The 19,815-nt window shown below is 37.5% G+C and overlaps 1 long non-coding RNA gene across 1 annotated transcript; it reads left to right on the plus strand.

The window, feature by feature from the left end:
• Positions 1 to 579: 579 nt before the first annotated feature.
• Positions 580 to 11,557, plus strand: LOC129348677 (uncharacterized). Its single transcript, XR_008601306.1, has 3 exons — positions 580 to 1,000; positions 1,620 to 1,778; positions 10,201 to 11,557. It is a non-coding gene; the product is annotated as an uncharacterized LOC129348677 (long non-coding RNA).
• Positions 11,558 to 19,815: the final 8,258 nt, after the last annotated feature.

Raw genomic sequence — 19,815 nt, forward strand, 5'->3', positions numbered from 1 at the left:
CCCATCAATTACAGACACATGTTCCTGATACAGATGTGGAAATAATAAAAAACGGTTGACTAGGCCCTTTAGCTGAACAATAACACTACAGAGGTTTTTTGATTCTGACAAAAACATCTGAACAACTTAAACTAGATGAAAAATTATCTCTGGATCCTGTGGATAATTACCAAAAGTCCAAACATTTAAGGAGTTTTATTGTGTTTAAAAGTTGATTTAAGGTGCAGGCTGCACAAAAGTTGCGACCTTTTATTTTGTTGTTACATTTTTTTTTGAAGCTATTTTTTTGGCTTTTTTTCGATAGGTGCAGCACAGTAGAGTGGGGGGAAGACATGTAGCAAAGAGCCGTGAGCAGGAATCGAACCCAGGTTACTGCGTCTGAGACCAGCTCCTGTACATTGGTCACCCACTTAACCTGTTGAGCTATCTGGGAGCCCCATTGCTGTGTTTAAAAAAAAATGGTCTGATGGTGAATTTGACACAAAATCTCGAAAATATTGTAAGGTCTTATGCACTGTTCCCTCTAAGCTGCGCAATTGCACACTGCTGACACGGTCTCCGCCTACAGAAAATCTGCGCTGCGCACAAAAAAAAAATCCAACCTAAATTATAAATAAAATAAACACGTAACAATTCATTCTGTGCTATTTTTCAGTGTGAGTCAGTGAGTGACCGGTGACTGGCTGCTGCAGCCAATGATGCGATTCACATACGTATTTACCATAGACTGTATATAATGGTATTTACGCAGCTAATAACGTCAGACGTCCTTATGTGCAGCTACCTTTGTTCTCATAGATATGAATGAGTAGATAGGACACGCCCCTTTGTGCTGCATGCTACAGCGAGGCTAAGCTAGTGGGGGCAAAGTTTCAGTGCATTCTGTTGATGTAGACGGCGTGAAAACGGAAACAACAAGTATGCCGGCTCACTGTGCTGCATACAGTTACACACTACGTCGTACGATTGAGACAAGGAAACTTGGAATGACTTTTCATAGGTAAGAATAGTTTTTGGCTCTTTTTTCATTATTAAATCTTGTTGAGAGCTTCCAGTCTATGAGAGCTAACTAGTTAGCCACTAGCAAAACGCTAAGGCGAGCTAGCAGCTTGACAACCAAATACCAGACGATTAATAGTAGCTGTAGTATAGTTGTACAAGCAGTAGTAGTAATACTAAATGTACAAGCAGCAGTAGTAGTATAAACAGCTGTTAGAGTCATAGAAGTAGTATCAGCATTTGTAATAGTATTACAAGTTGTAGTAGCAGTGCCAGTATCAGCAGCATTTAATGTACTACTAGTAGTAGTCATATTGCTATTACTACCACCAATACTACCAATAGTAGTTATAAAGCCTAACTCATGTATATCCAGATTACCATCTATGTTCTTCCTCCAAACCCATTTTATGATTGGGATTACAGGTAGTTCTTTAGGACTGCTCTCAAATAATTGAAATGTTACTAAACAAGGTTATACTTATCAAATTAAATAGCTCTGGTCTCCAGTATATTGGCGAATTCGGTTCTTTGTACTTAATTTATTAGCATGATTTATTTTTTAATATGTTGTGTACAGACTTATTTACTTGTCTGTCTACTTTTCTTACTCCATGTAGGTTTCCCAGAGACTATGGGTTGAGGAGGAATTGGAAGTTTGTCGGCTTAGACCTGGTGTCATTCCATCAGTGTTAAACTTCCCGGCTCATCTTGGAAGAGTACATACCAGAAAGACCACGACCAAGCAGCCTTGAGATCTTAGGCAGCGTCTCCCTGAGGTGGGTGTCAATGGTGTTCACGGTCAGGTCTGTGGTAATCCTGTCAAAAAACAAAACAGAAAAAAATCTAGATTATAAATCAACATGTAACCAAAGCACTCTGTGTTTAACGCCATAGTATAGGATGTAGTTCAGAAAATGTCAAAGTATAGTATGCTTTACTCAAGAATAACATAGTGTGGCCTGTAGTTCATAGTACAGCATGAAAAAAAACAAAACAGATTATCATGTGGTTCAAAAAGTGCAAAATGATAGGATGTTGCCTAAAATTGTCATGTATGATATGTGGTTCAAAAAATGTCATAATGCAGTATATTGTCAAAATAGTATGTAATTCAAGAAAACATCAGAGTATAATATGTCATCTAAAAAATGCTATAGAATAATACTTTCATTGCACAAGTAAAAGTATAGTAACTTTTAAAACTGTTCGAATTCTAACTATAGACCCATATCAATTTTAAATGTGGACTATAAAATATACACTTCAATTATCTGTAAACGATTCGAAAAGTTCATGCCAGATTTAATTAATGAAGATCAAACTGGATTTATATCAGGCCGACAAACACAAGATAACATTAGAAGAACGTTACACATCATACATGAAATTCAAAAAGAAGGATATAACGCAGCTATGATAAGCGTAGATGCAGAACAGGCATTTGATAGGGTAAATTGGGAATTTTTATACCAAACATTGGAAAAATTTGGCTTTACTGAAGATTCAATCAAATGTGTCAAGGCAGTTTATCAACAACCTACTGCAAGGGTAAAGGTGAACGGTTCGTTATCTGAAAGATTTGCATTAGGGAGGGGAACAAGACAGGGATGTTGTCTTAGCCCAACATTGTTTGCCATTTATATAGAACCATTGGCACAAGCGATCCGTCAGGATATGAAATTAAAGGGTATAACTGTTGGAAGTAGGGAACACAAAATTGGCCTTTTTGCAGATGACGTGGTAATATATTTGACAGATGTAGAAGCGTCCTTCGTACGAATGATGGAAATTATAGAAAAATTCAATTACTATGCAGGATATAAACTAAATCTTTCAAAAACTCAGATTCTCTCATTTAATCACATTCCCTCAGTAGAAATCAAGCATAAATATGGTGTCAGGTGGGACTTGAAACAAATGAGATACTTTGGGGTACATATAACCAAGAATATATCAAATCTGTATAAGGCCAGCTACAACAATATCAATCAAACTATAAGAAAGGACATAGAAAGATGGTACACATACCCAATGGATTTTAGTAGTAAGATAAGTGCAGTGAAAATGAACATATTGCCAAGGTTATTATATTTATTTCAATCCCTGCCAATAGAAATTCCACCAAAACAGTTTATAGAATGAGATAAATTAGTTTTTAGGTTTATTTGGGGAGGGAGGAAAGCCAGAATCAAATACACTACACTTCAATTGCCAAAGAATAGAGGTGGAATGGCACTGCCTAATTTTAAGGTATACTTTTACGCAGCTCGACTTCGACCACTTGTCAATTGGTGTGATGAAAATTATATAGCAGATGGAAAGATGTCGAGACATGTATCCCTGGCTATCACATCCAAATGCTCTTGGGAGAAAATACAATCCCTGGATATATCAGGAATTTGATTGATCCAATAACAATATTTACACTAGAAACATGGTCTGCTCTTACCAGACAACTTAAATTGAAAAAGGAACAAAAAATATTAAAATGGATAGCACTGGATAGTGAATTTGGGCCTGGGTTACATGACTCAACATTTAAACAGTGGAAGAAAAATGGAATGACTGCATTTTGTACTGCTACAGAAAATGGAGAAATAAGAAGTTTTGAAGACTTAAAGAAAAGATTTGCACTTAAGAACCAAGACCTGTTTAGATAATTCCAGTTGAGGGAATATTACAATAAAGAGATGAAGAGGGCTACATCAAAAGAAATTAATCCAGTGAATGGAAGTGATGGTTAAAGCATACAACCAAAAAATATCAAGGGTCATATCAAGACTTTACCACAGTATAATGGAATGTCAGAATAAATCAACACTGTACATAAAACATAAGTGGGAAAAAGAGTTGAATGTCATAATCTCTGAAGAAGAATGGTACCACATGTGTGAAACTCAACAGACATCCACAAATTCACTTACATGGAGAGAATTTAATTGGAAGAATTTAACACGTTTTTTTATTACACCAAATTTAAAAAGCAAACAATTACTAAAACAGCAAACATGCTGGAGACAATGTGGTGAAATAAATGCTAACCATACACATATCTTCTGGTGTTGCCCCAAAATAGAGACATTTTGGGATGAAGTCAACTCTGTGATGAACAAGGTACTTGGATATACGATTATTAAGAAGTGCTCCACTCTATACCTGGGAAATATAGGTAAAGTTGTACTGAAGGAAGATAACTATCTGGTTAAAATTATTCTTACGGCTGGCAGGAAGGCCATAACAAGAAACTGGCTTGCTTCAGACCCACCTAGACATCAACAATGGTTAGATATAGTACAGGAAATATATGTGATGGAAAAAATGACATATTGTTTAAGAATTAAAAAAGATGATTTTGATCGAAAATGGAGTAAATGGAATAAGTTTACAGGCAAGGACACCAGCATTTGAATGACATTTTTGTTTTATAATGGAATACTGTGAAGTCGACTGTAACTGCCCCCCATTGGTGATGAGCTGATCCCATACTTGTTTATTGTTTTGTTCATGTATATGTGTGAAAAGGAAATAAAAAACTAAAGTGAAAAACAAAAAAAACTGTTCGAATTCTTATATGTTGCTAAAAAAACAAAAAAAAACAAAAACAAAAAAAAAACATCAGTAATATGTCAATTAAAAAAGCCTATAGTATAGTGTGTCGCCCAACAAACATCATAGTATAGCATGTTGCTCTAAAAATGTCACAGTATAGCCTTTAGTCCACAGCTGTCAGTAGGTGAGGAGCAACACAAAAACAGTCCAAACGCTGGTTTCTAGAGGGTTAGACGAGAATTTATTTGAAAGAGTAAGTTTACAACAACACAACATGTGAGGGGGTTAAAAACAAATGGGTGTTAGTAAAATAAAAATAAATAAACAGAACTAAAAGTCAACTTCACGTTGACATTGATGGGCATTCCAACCAGGAACAAAGTAAAAGATAATCAATATGAAAAAAAACTCTTCCTGTTCACCTCTTAAAACCCAAAAACACACCACAGTAGCACCCTAAACTAAAACTACCAATGGGTTCCCTGTTTTCCTTTCTGAACAATTCAAAGGTCCCTCTCTATCTCCCCACACATCCACCAACCACAGGAACACATCTCCAAAGTTCTGCCTGACCAGCTCAGTTTCCCCTCAGAAGAAGTGCCTCCACCTGCCAGATGAAGGAGCCTTTTGAGAGGCAGCTGGCATCGTGATTGGACTGTACTTTGGTCTGTTCCAATCCAGCTTCAGCTCCAGAGACGGCAGGCGGGACGAGTCAACGGAGGCCGGATGGACGAAGGCATGAAGCTGAGTACAATACAGAAAACAACAGAGGAGGAGTGCAGGGCCAGAACAAACAGAGTAGCATGGTATGTCTCTTAGAAAACATCATAGTATAGCCTTTGCTATGAAAAAACACCATCATATACATTGTATATTGTACAAATAACAAGTCAAAGGAAAGAGACATACATTGTAGAATTGTAGTAATTGTGGGCTGACTGATTTACTGATTATCAGTATTTCATTTTTTACTGATTTACGGTAATAAATACATTTAAAAATGGCGCTACTTTGGCTCTGAACCTTTATCTACCTGTGGTCGCTCTGTCTTCTGGAGTGATTTGATTGGTTATACGTCATGAACAAAACTCCTTTAACTTAACATCTGTAAACAAAAAAAAAACGTATCAACAAAGTTTTCTGTTAGAGTTTGTGTTCTTCAAAATTTAAGTCCAAGATTTTAAATACTTTCATTTACTGCAAATGAATATCTACTCCAAATGTCTCACTAATAATCATTATCAGCCTTAAAAACCCACAAAACACCCCTCTATACTCGACCACACTTAGTACAGTCCGGTTCCCCCTTCTATAAATCTGCTTGGAATCTTCCACTTCCTGTTTGTCAAAGTGGCCTTCTACCTGGACAGGTTTTGTTGGAGCTCATGCAACAAACATTTTGGGTAACTGCACTTTAATATGGATGGATGACACTGAATTAGAGTCTGTTTTAATGAGACTGAGTTAAGATGTGTAGCTCTGTCATTAAATAGGAAATTATTTCTCAGAATTCACAGAGAAAAGTCTGAAATGTTTGCTAGGTTAGCGTCCCACATGTACTTTGGCTCAGCTAAAGCTAACTCTCCAACTTCTGGATCTCTTGAGTTGCTTGTTGTTAAAATATCTTGCTAGAGGTGCTGAGGCTCAGAAAGTCTGAGATGTTTGTTCAAAATAAGCTCATTCTCAAGTCTTATCTGAACCGTCTTCTTTTGTTTGAACTTTCCCTAAACTTAGGAGTTAATGACAGAGCAGCACATCCAGACTCAGTCTCATTTATGTAGAGATTAAACTTCAGTGTCATTCATTGATGTTAAAGTGCAGTTTTTCAAATGTTTGTTGCATATGCTCCTGACCAAACCAGTCCAGGTGGAAGACAATGTGAAGAGAAAGCTCCAGAGGATGAATATCACACATTTACGTTGGAAATAAATGTCCTTTAATTAGACATTGTCATGCAAAAGTTGGATTTCCCTTTAATGATGTTCAAATCTTTGTTGAGTGTTTTGTTGATGTTGGTTTCTAAATGTTTTTTGACACTCGGCCCCAAAGATTAAAACCTTTTCCGGCTCACAAGCTGCAACAATTCACACATTATCCAACTATCTTTCTGACTAAACTAAGATAAAAAGTGAAAAACTGCCTGATTCCTGCATCATGAATGTAAATTTTTTTGGTTTTTATGACAGTAAACTGAATATATTTGGGTTTGACATTTTATAAACCAAAACAAGAAATGAATTACTGGAGAAAATAATCAACAGATTAATGGACGAAGAAAATGTGTTTCCAACATATATGACTGAATTACTCCAACGTTACAAGATACATACAATTTGAATTCAAATTTTATTTATATAATGCCAATTACAGGTCAAATTGTCTCGACACTTTATTTTTATATTTTTTGTCATATTTAAAATATGACAAAGTAAGAAATTTAAACCTCTTGACTAATCCAATTTATTACTTGGTTTTTAAGAGACTAATCGACAACTAAAATAACTTTCTCCACTAAAACTAATAAACATGAGGTCAAATAGAAGAAACAGTTTTAAATACTGCAGTCCCACGATGACAAGAATAAAGTTTGTCAACAAAAACTAAATCTGCTGGTGGATTCCATTAAAGTCCTAATAAATGATAATAAAGTGTGATACTAAAGGTTTATGGTGCTAAAAATCTCCAAGTAAAGATATGAAGTTGAACATGTGGATGGAGGTTGATAAAAGTTGACCTCCCTTCATTTCTCTGGAGCGACTCCATGGATTTTATGGATGGTGGTTAAAGACCTGCTCTTCTAGTGGTCTTCCTTCTAGTCGCTGTAAAAAGTCAGTCCATCCTGGCCGACTTCAACATCTCTTCATGACAACTTGTTCTGCCTCCGACCTGGTGGAAACTCAAGAAACTCGGGAAAACCCGTGGAGACTCGAAGAACTCGTGGAGACTCGAAGAACTCGTCGGGCGGGGGAAGGTGTGGTGGGTGGTGGGGAGAGGTGGGGGAGTAGAGGGGGGAGGCCGCCACCCACCTCCCCGCCTACTCTCCGCCCTGACTCCACCCTGACTCCGCCTTGGCTCTGCCCATGTGGTCACTTGAGGAACTACGATGCCAAAGGGACGACGAATTTATTTCTTTTCATCTGATCTGTAGCTCAGTGAGTTAAGGATTTGCCTATGGAGCTGCAGGTCGCTGGTTCAAGACCAGACACTTCTTAAATTTTCTCAAAATTCTGACAAAGACAAAGAAAGAAAAAGGCCAGTGGCGGGTCTTGAACCTGCGACCTTCGAGTCTGCAGGCTCTCTTCTTATCCTCCTGAGCTACTCGCTCAGATACTAATTCTTCTTTTTTTTGCGCATTTATCATCTATTTTTTTGTCGTTTTCGAGTTTTTTTTTAACTCGAGTCTCGACTCGACCGTTTTTCTCAGGAGGTTGGGCTTCAGCCTTTGTGCTGGAGGGTTGAACCCTCAGTTCCAAGACTTTCCAAAGCCTCCACACCTCCCGAGTCCTCAGGACCTGAGCTTTCAGACAGTCTGAGGGCTGAAATTTTCTAAGTCCCACAGTAGTTCTCTGTTAGATTGAACTTTCAGGCAGTCCAAGGACTGAAATCCTGTAAGTTACTGAGTAGTTCTCTGTTAGTTTGAACCTTCAGACAGCCCAAGGACTGAAATCCTGTAAGTTCCTGAGTAGTTCTCTGTTAGTTTGAACCTTCAGACAGTCTGAAGGCTGAAGTTTTAAAAGTTTCTCAGTACTTCTCTGTTAGTTTGAACTTTCTGGTTAACAGAAGCCTTAAAACTTGTGACCATGAGTCTTGATTTCACATTTAGACCATCCATCCGAGTTCCTCTCAGACCTTCACCTGTGGGTTTTTTAGAAATCCTCAACAAACTTTGATTCTCTTCACTGAACAGTAAAGTTTGTGGAGATCAGAAGGTAACATTAGTTTGATAAATGCCTTCAACTACTAGTAGACTTTATCTGGAAAGCTGTTTTCTGAAATGAGTTCTTAGTAAATCTGTCCACAATCAAACCAAGAACATAGAAAGAGGAAATGTTTGAAGAAACAACTTGATGTTTTCGTTTCAGACTAGAAAACGCTTGAAGACCTTTATCTGTTTTTGCTCTTTTTGATCGTTTTATTGTCTCTTCTGTTTAATTTGATCTTCTAAAGTCTAACTGGTGTCTTTTCAAATGTTTTGTCTTTAGTTTGATTCTTCTTAAACGTTTAGTTTTGCTCTTTTCTCACCTTTTATTCTTTTCTAATGTCTGATTTGCTTTCCAAATGTTTTGTCTTTTTAATGTTTGTTTTTTCAAATGTTTTATCAGCTTGTTTGAGTTTTTTTTCCTTTCCCAATATTTAATGTTTCAATTAAATCTTTAAGGTTTTTATTTTTAAATGTTTTACCACCTTTTAATGTTTAATTTTCTTTTTAAATGCTTCATTGTATTTTCTGTTTAATTCCTATTTGAAGTTTTAGTGTCTTTAAGATGTAATTTTCTAATTAAACATTTAATTTTTTAATTAAATGTTTTGTCTTTTTAATGTTTATTTGTTTTTTCAAATGTTTTATCGGCTTGTTTGAGTTATTTTTCCTTTCCCAATATTTAATGTTTCGATTAAATCTTTAAGGTTTTTCTTTTTAAATGTTTTACCAACTTTTAATGTTTAATTTTCTTTTTAAATGCTTCATTGTATTTTCTGTTTTATTCCTATTTGAAGTTTTATTGTCTTTAAGGTGTAATTTTCTAATTAAACATTTAATTTTTTAATTAAATGTTTTGTGTTTTTAAAGGTTTAATAATCTAATTAAATGTTTTGCATTTTTTGAAATGTTTAATATTCTTCTTGTTTAATTGTATTTTTTAAATGTTTAATTATGGAAAATATTTTATCTGTAATTTTTAATATTTGTATTTTAAAAATTTTGTTTAATTTCATAATGACATGTATTGTATCTTGTTGAATTATCTCATTCAATATTTTGTCTGTTTAATAGAGTTAAACATTAAATAAAATTAAATTATATTAAACAGACATGCAAAACATTTAATTAGATTATTAAACCTTTAAAAAGACAAAACATTTAATTAAAAAATTAAATGTTCAATTAGAAAATTACATCTTAAATTTCTTAAATGTTTCTAATAATAAAACTTATTAAAAGTTTTATTGTCTTAATTTTTTTCCCTTTGAGTTAATTGCTTTTTTTATGTGGTTTATTTCTTTAATCTTCTTTTTCTGTCAAGATTTTAACCCCAACCTTAAAAATGAAATAAACCCTTAAATCACAATGAAAATACTTCTGTTGTCACAATCATGAGTTAGTCAATTATTCAGTTTATCAATTCAGCTTTATTTGTTTAGCACCTTTCACACAGATGAGAAAACTAAACAAGCAAAGAGAAAAAACTATGCTAAAACTAGGATTAAAACTCAAAAACATTAAAAAAAAAAAAAAAAGATTTAACATGGTAATAAAATATGTTGTGTCCAGGGGATGGAGGGAGTTTATTGAAGTCTTCTTGGGCTCACATGGTAAATCATTTAAAATATAAACTTGATATTCAGTCTAAGGAAACTGCAGAGCGACAGAAGAACCAACAATATCTACTGTTTTCTCCTTTAATGAGTCGACTCTTCTTGTGCTTTCAGACCAAAGAACTACAGACTCTTCACAACCTGCTCAAACTCTTGGTACAGGACCTCACCACACGGGTCAAGAAGGTTTCTGTCTCATTTCTACTCTGAAGCTCACCTTCTCCTGCTCAAACTGCTGACAAATGTTTCTGCTGCTCTAAAGTCTGGACTCCAGAACTTCCTAAAAACTCTCAAAGTCTCTTCTGCTGCAGGTTGCTTTGCAGAACTGTTCCAGAAAACCTCACTAAACCACATGGAGGGGCCTCAAGATAGTCGTCCAAATGAAACCATACAAAAACCAAACTAGTACAACCTAAACACTAAAGTCTCCTGCAGCCTACCAGAGAACCTCTGAGAACAGAGAATCAGGACAGGAACTCTTACCTTCTGGACAACCAACGCTGGTTCACAAACAAGAATACAGAATGTGTCTGACCAGAAACCTCTAAAGACTCACTACAGCCAAGATAAAGACACAACTCAGCTGCACCAAATCCACTAATCACTGCACACATTAGCACCATGTGCTAACTGTGGCTAAAGAACCACATTTACCAAGACAAATATCCAGTACAAAGCCCTAAAACACACCAAGAAACACATTAAAGATGATTGTACTGCTGGAAGCTGCAAGCCAACGTCTAAAGAACAAACTAAAGTAACGGAACCAAACCCAGTTCTGTTGTGAAGAAAAGCAGAGGAAATGTTTGTCTGCAGCTAAATAAAGCAGGAAGACACCGAGCTGCTCAGGTGTTCCTGATAACACCAAGCAGCCACCTGGACAGCCAATAGGAACACAGCTTCCTGGAAGTCCAGAGGGCTGGGTTAGTGAAGGAAATTTAGTTTAAAGTTGAAGCAGAAAGTTAACAAAGAAAGTTGAAAACCACCTTCTGATCCCTGAAATCTCTGAGTTTTCACACAAAGAACACCTGAACATGTCAAACTGGTTCCATAGTAGAACCATCATTGTAAAAACATCATAGTATGGTGTGTTGCTCAAAAAACATTAGGACCCGGCTGTCAGGGGACAAACATGTAAGAAACATGAGAACAGAGAGAACCCAACCAGTAGGTCACAGTTTATCATCATCTAATCATCTCCTGAAGTCCATATGGTGAGAGACATCAGTATCTGGTTGTTCATTTACCAGAAGATGCTTATAATCATGCTGATGTGGTCTGTACTCTACAGTATTTTAGTGACTCAATAAATGCCTAAGTTGTTTTTTTTTTTTAAATGCTTTTTAGTTTTTAATAAAAATTTAACAGCCTATATGTAATCAATAAATGGCCTTTGCCTATCTTAAGAAAAATTCACTCAGAACTCTGATATGTTAACAGTACTAAATAAATCAATAAATGCATGCATACACACATAAATAAGTTCATACATTAACTGTGTTAAGATAAGATTTAGATTTTTTAAAAAGTTGTTTATATTTTTGCAGAATCCAGTATTACTCACTGGTTGGTCATTACATTTTGTTAGTTTGATTTCACTGTTTAAAATGATGCCACCTCTTTTCAGACAGAACCTGTGATAATAAAACAATACAAAATTTTTAGTTCCGTGTTAATAAAGCACTTAAAGCTTTAAGTATGGCTAAATGCTTTTTTCAAAATTAAATATATCACTCCTTAGGTGGTAGTGGCCCCAAGTTCAGTAAAGTTGGAAAGATATTCACAGATTCGGACTTCCAGCATCAATAACTCATTAGATATAGGTTGTCAAAACATAAACGGTGCCTCTTTCCCATTGTTGCAAGGCAGACAATGTGCTACAAGCCCAGTTTTATCAAAAGTAGCTGTCTTTCAAGCTACAGGAATAACATTGGTGTCTATGGAGTGAACAGGGTCCGTCTGCAATTTGCAAAACTGCTGCAACAGTAAAGAGAGACAAATATTCAATAACTTCACTCTTATACATTGTAGTGTCACTAAAATCACTGCAGCCTTCAACTGGCTCCTGTTGACAAAGTGTTTTAACAGAAATGTAAATGCTGTAATTTGATTCTTTTAATGAACCATGTAACTTGAATGGATGTGATGCTGGTGTGACCACAGTGCACACGTCTGATGTTGCTCACAGTGGTCCAAGGAACGCTGAGGGAGTTTGTGTTTGCTCACACTCAGGAAAAATTACAGGGAACATTGATCTTATGTGATATTTCGTTAGGGATCTTTTCAAAAGGTGAAATTTTAATAAATATTTTAAGTTTAAACTGCATTCATTGAATTCAATTCAGTTCAAAAAAACTTTATTTGTACCCGGGGGGCAATTCGAGGCATGTAGAGCAGTTTGGACATAGAAGAGTAGCAACAATTTTTTCACTGATGAATTTATTTTTGGAGCTGAATTATCCCAGCTGAGGCAGGTCAGTCTATCACAGGCCCATATTATCAATACATGATGATATATTTGCCTTTTAATCTGGATCAAAGGTCACTGACGTCTCAGAGTTTTAAGTAAAGATTGACGTGAAAATGAATGAAAATGTGACGACAGCATGTGAAAGCTATAAAGAATCACTGAAGAAGTAGAATCAACGGTGGAAAAGTACTGCAATCTTTAACTAAAGTACAAAAGTGCTGTAGCAATACTACAGTAAAGTATTATAAGCAAAATAGACAAAGTACACGTGATTGGAGGTGGACTGATTGTTGACCAGTTATCGGATCTGATATTCAACATTTTTCAGATGATCAATATTGCTATTTGTCCAACTGACCCCAAGATTTTTATTTTTACTGTGAATGTTCATCAGTTGTAATCAATTCTTCTCAGTTATTGGCCTTCTTGATCAGCAATAATTGGTATCGGCCCAGAAAACACTTCAGTCCACCTATACATGATGTAAAATGAGTTCTGATTAAGTCGATAAAATCCAACCAAATGTTCTTTTAAACACCCAGTAAACATAAATGTCTGACTAAACATGCGATACGAGTGAGCTGAATAAAATTCTATATTGTTGTTAGCTACACAGCTTTTGAGTTTCTGTAGTAGCCACACTTTGTAGACAATCATACACAGCAAACTATTTATATTGTCTTTAAAAAGTATGCGACCCTCTTCAAAGTTTTCCTCTTTATCGTTTTTTAACCTGGAATTGTGGTCAATTTAATTTTTGACAAGAATTCACAAAAAAAGACTCCTTCATGCCAAAGTGAAACCAGATTTGTCCAAAGTAAAGTCAACTAATTAAAAATATGACTGTAATTAGTGTAATAAAAGTATTTTGCATGAGTATGTTAAATCACTACATATGTATTTTATTTATTTATTTATAATCCCTCATTCGTCTTATATTTAAAAAGGCAGTCATGTTTTTCTATTTTATATACTAGATGGTTGTGAAATCTATAAAGTAAATAGTAACTGTCAGTGCAGTATTTTCCCCTGATAGCATGAGTATCACAGTAATAAAGTCATCCATGAAGTAGCTGGGATTAGCTTTGCGTTTTCCACCACCCATGACATATATTCAGTCCTGAACTCATTTGCATATTTGACACAACTCCAGTGAAACCCTTGGCTGAAAGTAATAAAATAAAGCCTTCATTTAACATCCTTCAGAGCAAATGATCCAAACATTTATTTGGCCCGATCCACCCTGAACAGTTTTTAATTCTGAGCCGTGCAGACTAAAGATTACCAAATGTGGAGGAAAGGAAAAAACGAATGCAGATGTTAGAGTTTTACAGCCTGTTTACATCTTGTGAACTCCTGCCCAGAGAAAAGAGTCGGCTTTTATGTGTTTAATTAGATGGTGTGACAATACAGCCTTGTAGAACTCTTAAGCACCGGCTCCGTCCTATAAAGCTGATGTGAAGTCAGTTAATATCTGTGATCCAGCATGACAATAACTCAGCAACTGAAGCCGCGGCTCAGACAGGAACGAGGTTTTGAGGGTTTGACCTTCTGACCTCCTGGCTACTGAATCCAGGCTCTGCGGAGGAAATGAACCCTCTGAACCACTATATCATCATCAATCCACTACAAAGCACAAACTAAAAGCCTGTTCGTGTTGAGCAAGATGCAGCAAATTAGGCAAAGAGCTGGATGCTCTGAATTAGTCTCAGTCTGGACTCTGTTAGAAAGAAAACAATCGGTGAGTGTCGCTCAGCCAGTTCAATAATGGAGGATTTGGTTAAACTGTTTGTACAGTCTTCAAACGCAGATCATCTTTCCAAGCATCCAGCTGTTGTTTGTGGAGGAACGATCCAACACAAAGCCCTCATAAAGCCTTTTACCTTTCTGTTTGTCTGTGGAGTAAACTAAAAGATAGATTGTGCTTGTTGGTGAGCTTTAGAACAGCTGGTAGGTGGACCTCCTTAAATCTGGATACAACCTGGTTGGTTTTCCAATTTTTATGCTAAGCTAGGCTAATATATAACTGAGAGACTTTTGAAGTCCATGGGATATATATTGCATACATTTTTATTAAAAGTTTTTTTAAAAAGCTAATGTTTTTATGTTCATTATGATCATGTCTTTCCAAATTCCATCATTATTTATTATGGAAACAGTCACTTATTAATAAAAAATGACTGGATACCACTGAAATGTCAACTATATATCCGTCCCAATTTAACAACAACCACCTTCTAATCTAAATAGATCTGGCAAAGTCTCTGCTACAAAAGTTAGCAAGTCGACTTAAATGTTGAAGCAAATGTCCATATTTGGCAATTATTATAGTTAAAAGGAACAATCGTAGATTTTTGTAGCTTCAGTTGCTGTATGTTTTTTATAATAAACTGTGTTACCACTTACTGTAAAACATGCTGTGTTTTTCTGATTTGTTAGTCAAACCTGAGTATTTCTGAACACAGTCTGTAGTTCCACCCACTTCTTTCTTTTTGCTAATATAAACAAAGAGTATATCATTTTTGCAAATAGGGCTACCTCAAACTAAACACTAAACTCACTAAACAACATGTTATGTTAGTTGGTTTCACAGTGAAGTGTACATTTCACTCGTTTATCGTGCTTTAAATAACTGGCTGTGATCTTTACAGAGTTGACAGTCAGTAGAAGTCATGGATTGAAATGCTGCTGGAACTTTTTCCGAACAGAGAAACTTCTGCAGAAAGTCAAAGCTGAAATATCTTCACAGCTCACTTCTCTATCGGTCTATCTTAAACCCGACTAATACGTTACACTTTTGACATTTACATGTAATAAGCCTTCGTGTCAGCGGTGTGTTTTGCCTGAACTGGCTCCCCAACCAGCATTTCATCCCGAGATACCGCAGCTGAAAATGGAGCGGCTCCCAAACGCCGACATCAAATCAGCGCCAGTCCTCCAGACTCACAGCTTTTCATCCAGACCTCATCATTGAATCAAACACAGCCTTTTCCAACCACACTAACAAGCTGGAGCTAACACCCTCAGGCCTAACCCGATGTCTTTAAGACGACTGCAGCAGCCAGAGGTGGCCTCTGTCATGTTTCCAAGCACCAGGCAACCCCAAAAGCCTCATCCTATTAAACCACATACACCGTCTCATGTGTTGCGCCGCGAGCAGACATGCAAAACCGAAAACTGAGGCGATTTTCCGTTTGAGAGCGAGAGATTATTGTAAAGAGAAGTGGTGAGGAAGGATGATGGTCGGGGGGAGAGATGTGGCGGTTTCAGGGCCCATCTGTTTCTTGCTAAGTCAATGAAGGGAGGAAGAAAAGCTGAGCAGATACACTAAGCATTAGCGGTTAACCAACTACTAATGAGGGAAAAGAAAAACACTGAAGTCAGATGAAACCGTTTAGCATGCAGGGGTGTACGATGTCCTGACTGGGTTTCAGAGAAGACGGCCAACACTCACGTAAGCCTCATGTGTAATAACCAGAAGGATAAGAGGAGCTTGGTTCTGGTTCTAATCTCTCTGTGAGTGTTTCTTAACCCGTCCTGGGTCTGTTGTAACGCATGTATCCCATACATGTACTTCCACACCTTTGATTCAGCACCAGGCCTTCAGCGGCGATTGGCTCTCCTGTAGCTTTGGCATGTAAAGCCTGATCCTTCTGCCAGCGTTTGGGGCTTGCAGGTTTTCATTCCTCTGATCACCTCTCTTCTTCCCTCATCCACCCCTCACTGCCACCACCTTCCCCCTCAAAGCTCTGGAATAAATCCTGGGAAATGAGAGGGCCTCCTGCCCCCTCGCTGCTACTCATTCCCAGGTGTGCAAATCCAGGGTCAGCCCAGGATCAGACGGCTACACTGCCAAAGTGTTAGAAAGAAGAATAATAAATGACGGCGGATAACGAGAGCCGGGGGGAGGTGAGGTGAGGAGTGAGGAGGAAGGTGAGAAAGAAAAGGAAACAAGATGAAATAAAAGAAAGAGACGTAGAGCCGGCGGAGAGACAAGAGCGCCGCTTTTTTTGGGAATGTGAGCCATGCTGAAACCATTCGGCTCAAATCAGCTCCATGTGTCCTCCAGAGCCTTATTATCCCATAAATGAACTTTATTGAGGCAACAAAGTGCTTTGGAGCTCTGCAAAAACATTAAAGGGGCCTCGCCTGTCTCGGCCCGGAGCCAAGAGGAGTCCAGTTCCTCAAGGGACTAATGAAAAAAGCGGGGCCCCTGGCCTCGTGTTCGCTGCCCTCGGTGTAGCCTCACAAGCTGCTGGGCCGGCGCTGCCTGAGTAATGGCCTATTAGTGACAGAGAAATAGTTAGCAATTACACCAGGGAGACAAATACGGCTCAGACCTCTGGACTGGGCCGACCTGAGGAATTACCCAGGAAGGAAGGATGAGAGACGAAAAGGTAAAACAGCAGGAAGTCTTTAACCCTGGATGTAGCTGCTTGGTCAACCAACTTTACCTGATAAATCCCAGTATGTCCTCTTATAGAAGAGCCTGTTGTTTTACTTTATACAGTCCTCATGTGGTGAATTTACCTAAACACAGTTGTGTTAAAGAACAGAAAACTAAGTGATAAACAGAAGCTCTGTGGCAGCAAGCAGAGTTCCTGTAAAACACAGTGAACCTGCCATCTGTAGTGTGTGTTTGCACTGCGTTTTAAAGGGAACTCCACTGATTTTACACATCAAAGTCTGTCTGAAGGTCTCGGGGAGCACTACTCTACAATATATGAGGCTCCAGAGGAAACTGCCCAAAGTCTGATAAACTGCCTGAAGTGATAAAGACTACAAGTTGGAAAATGAAAAACTGAACTCTGAAGCCTGCTCCTCATCTCAGCTGGAGGATTGCAGCCAGAGGCTACATTAGCCGCTGCTCAGATCTGACTGACGGTGCATTGTGGGTAAAGTTTGGAGGTTTTGACCAACAGAACAAAATGTTCTCCTGCATGAACTCTGATGCTTCAAGCGTCCATCCTGAGAGAGTGAACTTAAACGATTCATCACACAGAGATCACCGTGGTAACCGGGTTATGAACTATTCATGGGGTGAAATAAAACTAACTGCTGAAATGCTTTTATTCGGTAAAATGCCGTGTTGTAAGTGGTGTAAACAATGGCAAACTTCTTCTTCTCTAGTTTAGTACCAGAGTAGACCAGGTAGACGTGTGTTTGAGCTACACTGCCCCCTGCAGTTTGGAAGCAGACTTCTTCTTCACTAGTTTATTACTAGAGTAGACCACGTAGACGTGTGTTTGGGATACACTGCCCCCTGCAGTTTGGGAGCAGACGCGCACGGAGTATAAATGCACACAGGTTCTCTAACGGATTTCCGTGCAGCTGATTTCCCCGCGGCTCGTTCGTGCGGAAAGTATATTCCAGCCTTTAAAGGAGACAAACGAGAAATAGGTGGAGTTTTCCTTTAACCCTCATGTCGTCCTGCAGGTCAAAATTGACCCGTTTTAAAGTTTGAAAATGTGCAAAAAAATATCCAAAATTGTTTAAACACAGACATCTTGCAAAAAATAAATTTTCACAGTGAAACTTCTGATGTCCACATTTTCAACATTTTTGGGAAATCTTTGAACATTTTTTTGGTGGAAAAAAGAAATATTAGAAATGTTTCTTAAGAACATTCACAACAAATCAACCAAAATCCAGCGAATTTTGCTGGATTTTGGTTGATTTTTATGTGAATGTTCTTAAAGAAAATATTAGAAATTTTACTGATATATATGGAATCACTTTAGATATTTTTTAGGATTTTTTGGAAGATTTTTCTTCATTTTCTGCAAATATTTACAAGAATTTTCTTGACAAATCTGGGGGATTTTTTAAAAATACATTGTTTTAAGGGAAACTTTGAAGGAATTATTGGAATTTTCTTCCTAAAGGTTTTGCAAATTTTCAGAAATTTTGGGAATTTTTTTGGTGAATTTGTGGATTTTTTTCAGACAAGGAAACAATATTTTTTGGTGCCCATAAATGAAGACAATAGGAGGGTTAATACATCTCAAATTAGGAGGTTACATGAAAGCAAAAATCTATTTTTGATTGAAAAACTACTTTTTTTTTTTTTTTTTAGCATGTCTGGCTTATTTTAAGACACCTAAGCTTGACAATCCTGGTAAAATATAGCTTAAAATAAGTTTTCCCAGCTAATTTTAAGATCTCAATATTCTAAATATCATATCTTATTTCAAGAAATCTTATCAAGCCATTTTTCACTTGTTCTATTGACAGATTTTTTTCCATTTATTTCAAGATAAAAGTTCCTTGAAATAAGTTTTTTTTTTCTTTTTTTGAGAGGAGCATTCTTTCCAGTGTAAGTGGAGTTTTCCTTTAATGAGAAGCATTAATCTGTAGGAGAGGAAGACCTGCACAGGTGATGAAAGTATTTAACATGTGGGAGAGACAACAACAAAAAGCTATCAGAGCTCCTGCCAGATACGAGGAGAGGCCTCTGAGTTTGGTCTACGGCTGACAAAGCGCAGCAGCTCCTCTGGGAACAAGTGTCTGGAGGAGAGAGGAGCAGCCGGCGAGGAGGAAGACTGCTGTGTGAGATAACAAACGTTGGTGACAGCTCAGAGGACTGCAAGCAGAGACGTGGGCGTGTATTTGATGTGTATATAACCACCCAGCCGGCTCCTCAGCCAGCTCACCACTCATGAGGCATGCAGTGGACGGCCGGGGCTTATTCCAACATAAATAATGTCTCTGATCCTTTCTGGGGATGACGAATTTTATAAAGATGGGATTCTTTGCGGCGAGGAAAGGGGTTACAATGGTTAACCGAGTGGCCACAAGTGGATGTATGGGACTGATTAGGAGCCTGGAAATGAGATTAAAGAGAGATCTACCAGCAGATTGAATTGTATTTGCCATAATTGCTGAGAACAGCTTATTCAGTGCAGACCGCAAAAAAGGGAATCATAAAACCAAGGAAGGCGGAGGAGGAGGAGGAGGCAGGGCTGCCACTTGAAACCAGCGAGCTGTTCTCAAAGAAATCAAACCCAGGACAAGTCTTGTATCAATTAGAGGGTGTGTGCACGATGCATGTTTGTGTGAACAGAGGATGGGATAACGGATGGGTTAGATCTCACTCATAAACTCTGCTTAAAGGTGGTATTAATCTGCCTTTTTTCTTCCCTTGTTGCAGTATGAGTAAGCTTGATTATTTTCAAAAGCAGAGGCCAATTGAGCCACATTCTACTTTTGAAATGAAAAACTCCCCTGCACGCCATGAATTTATCCGAAATGAGAAAACT

This window comes from Amphiprion ocellaris, chromosome 1 (assembly GCF_022539595.1).
Source record: "Amphiprion ocellaris isolate individual 3 ecotype Okinawa chromosome 1, ASM2253959v1, whole genome shotgun sequence".
NCBI classification, from domain to species: domain Eukaryota; kingdom Metazoa; phylum Chordata; class Actinopteri; family Pomacentridae; genus Amphiprion; species Amphiprion ocellaris.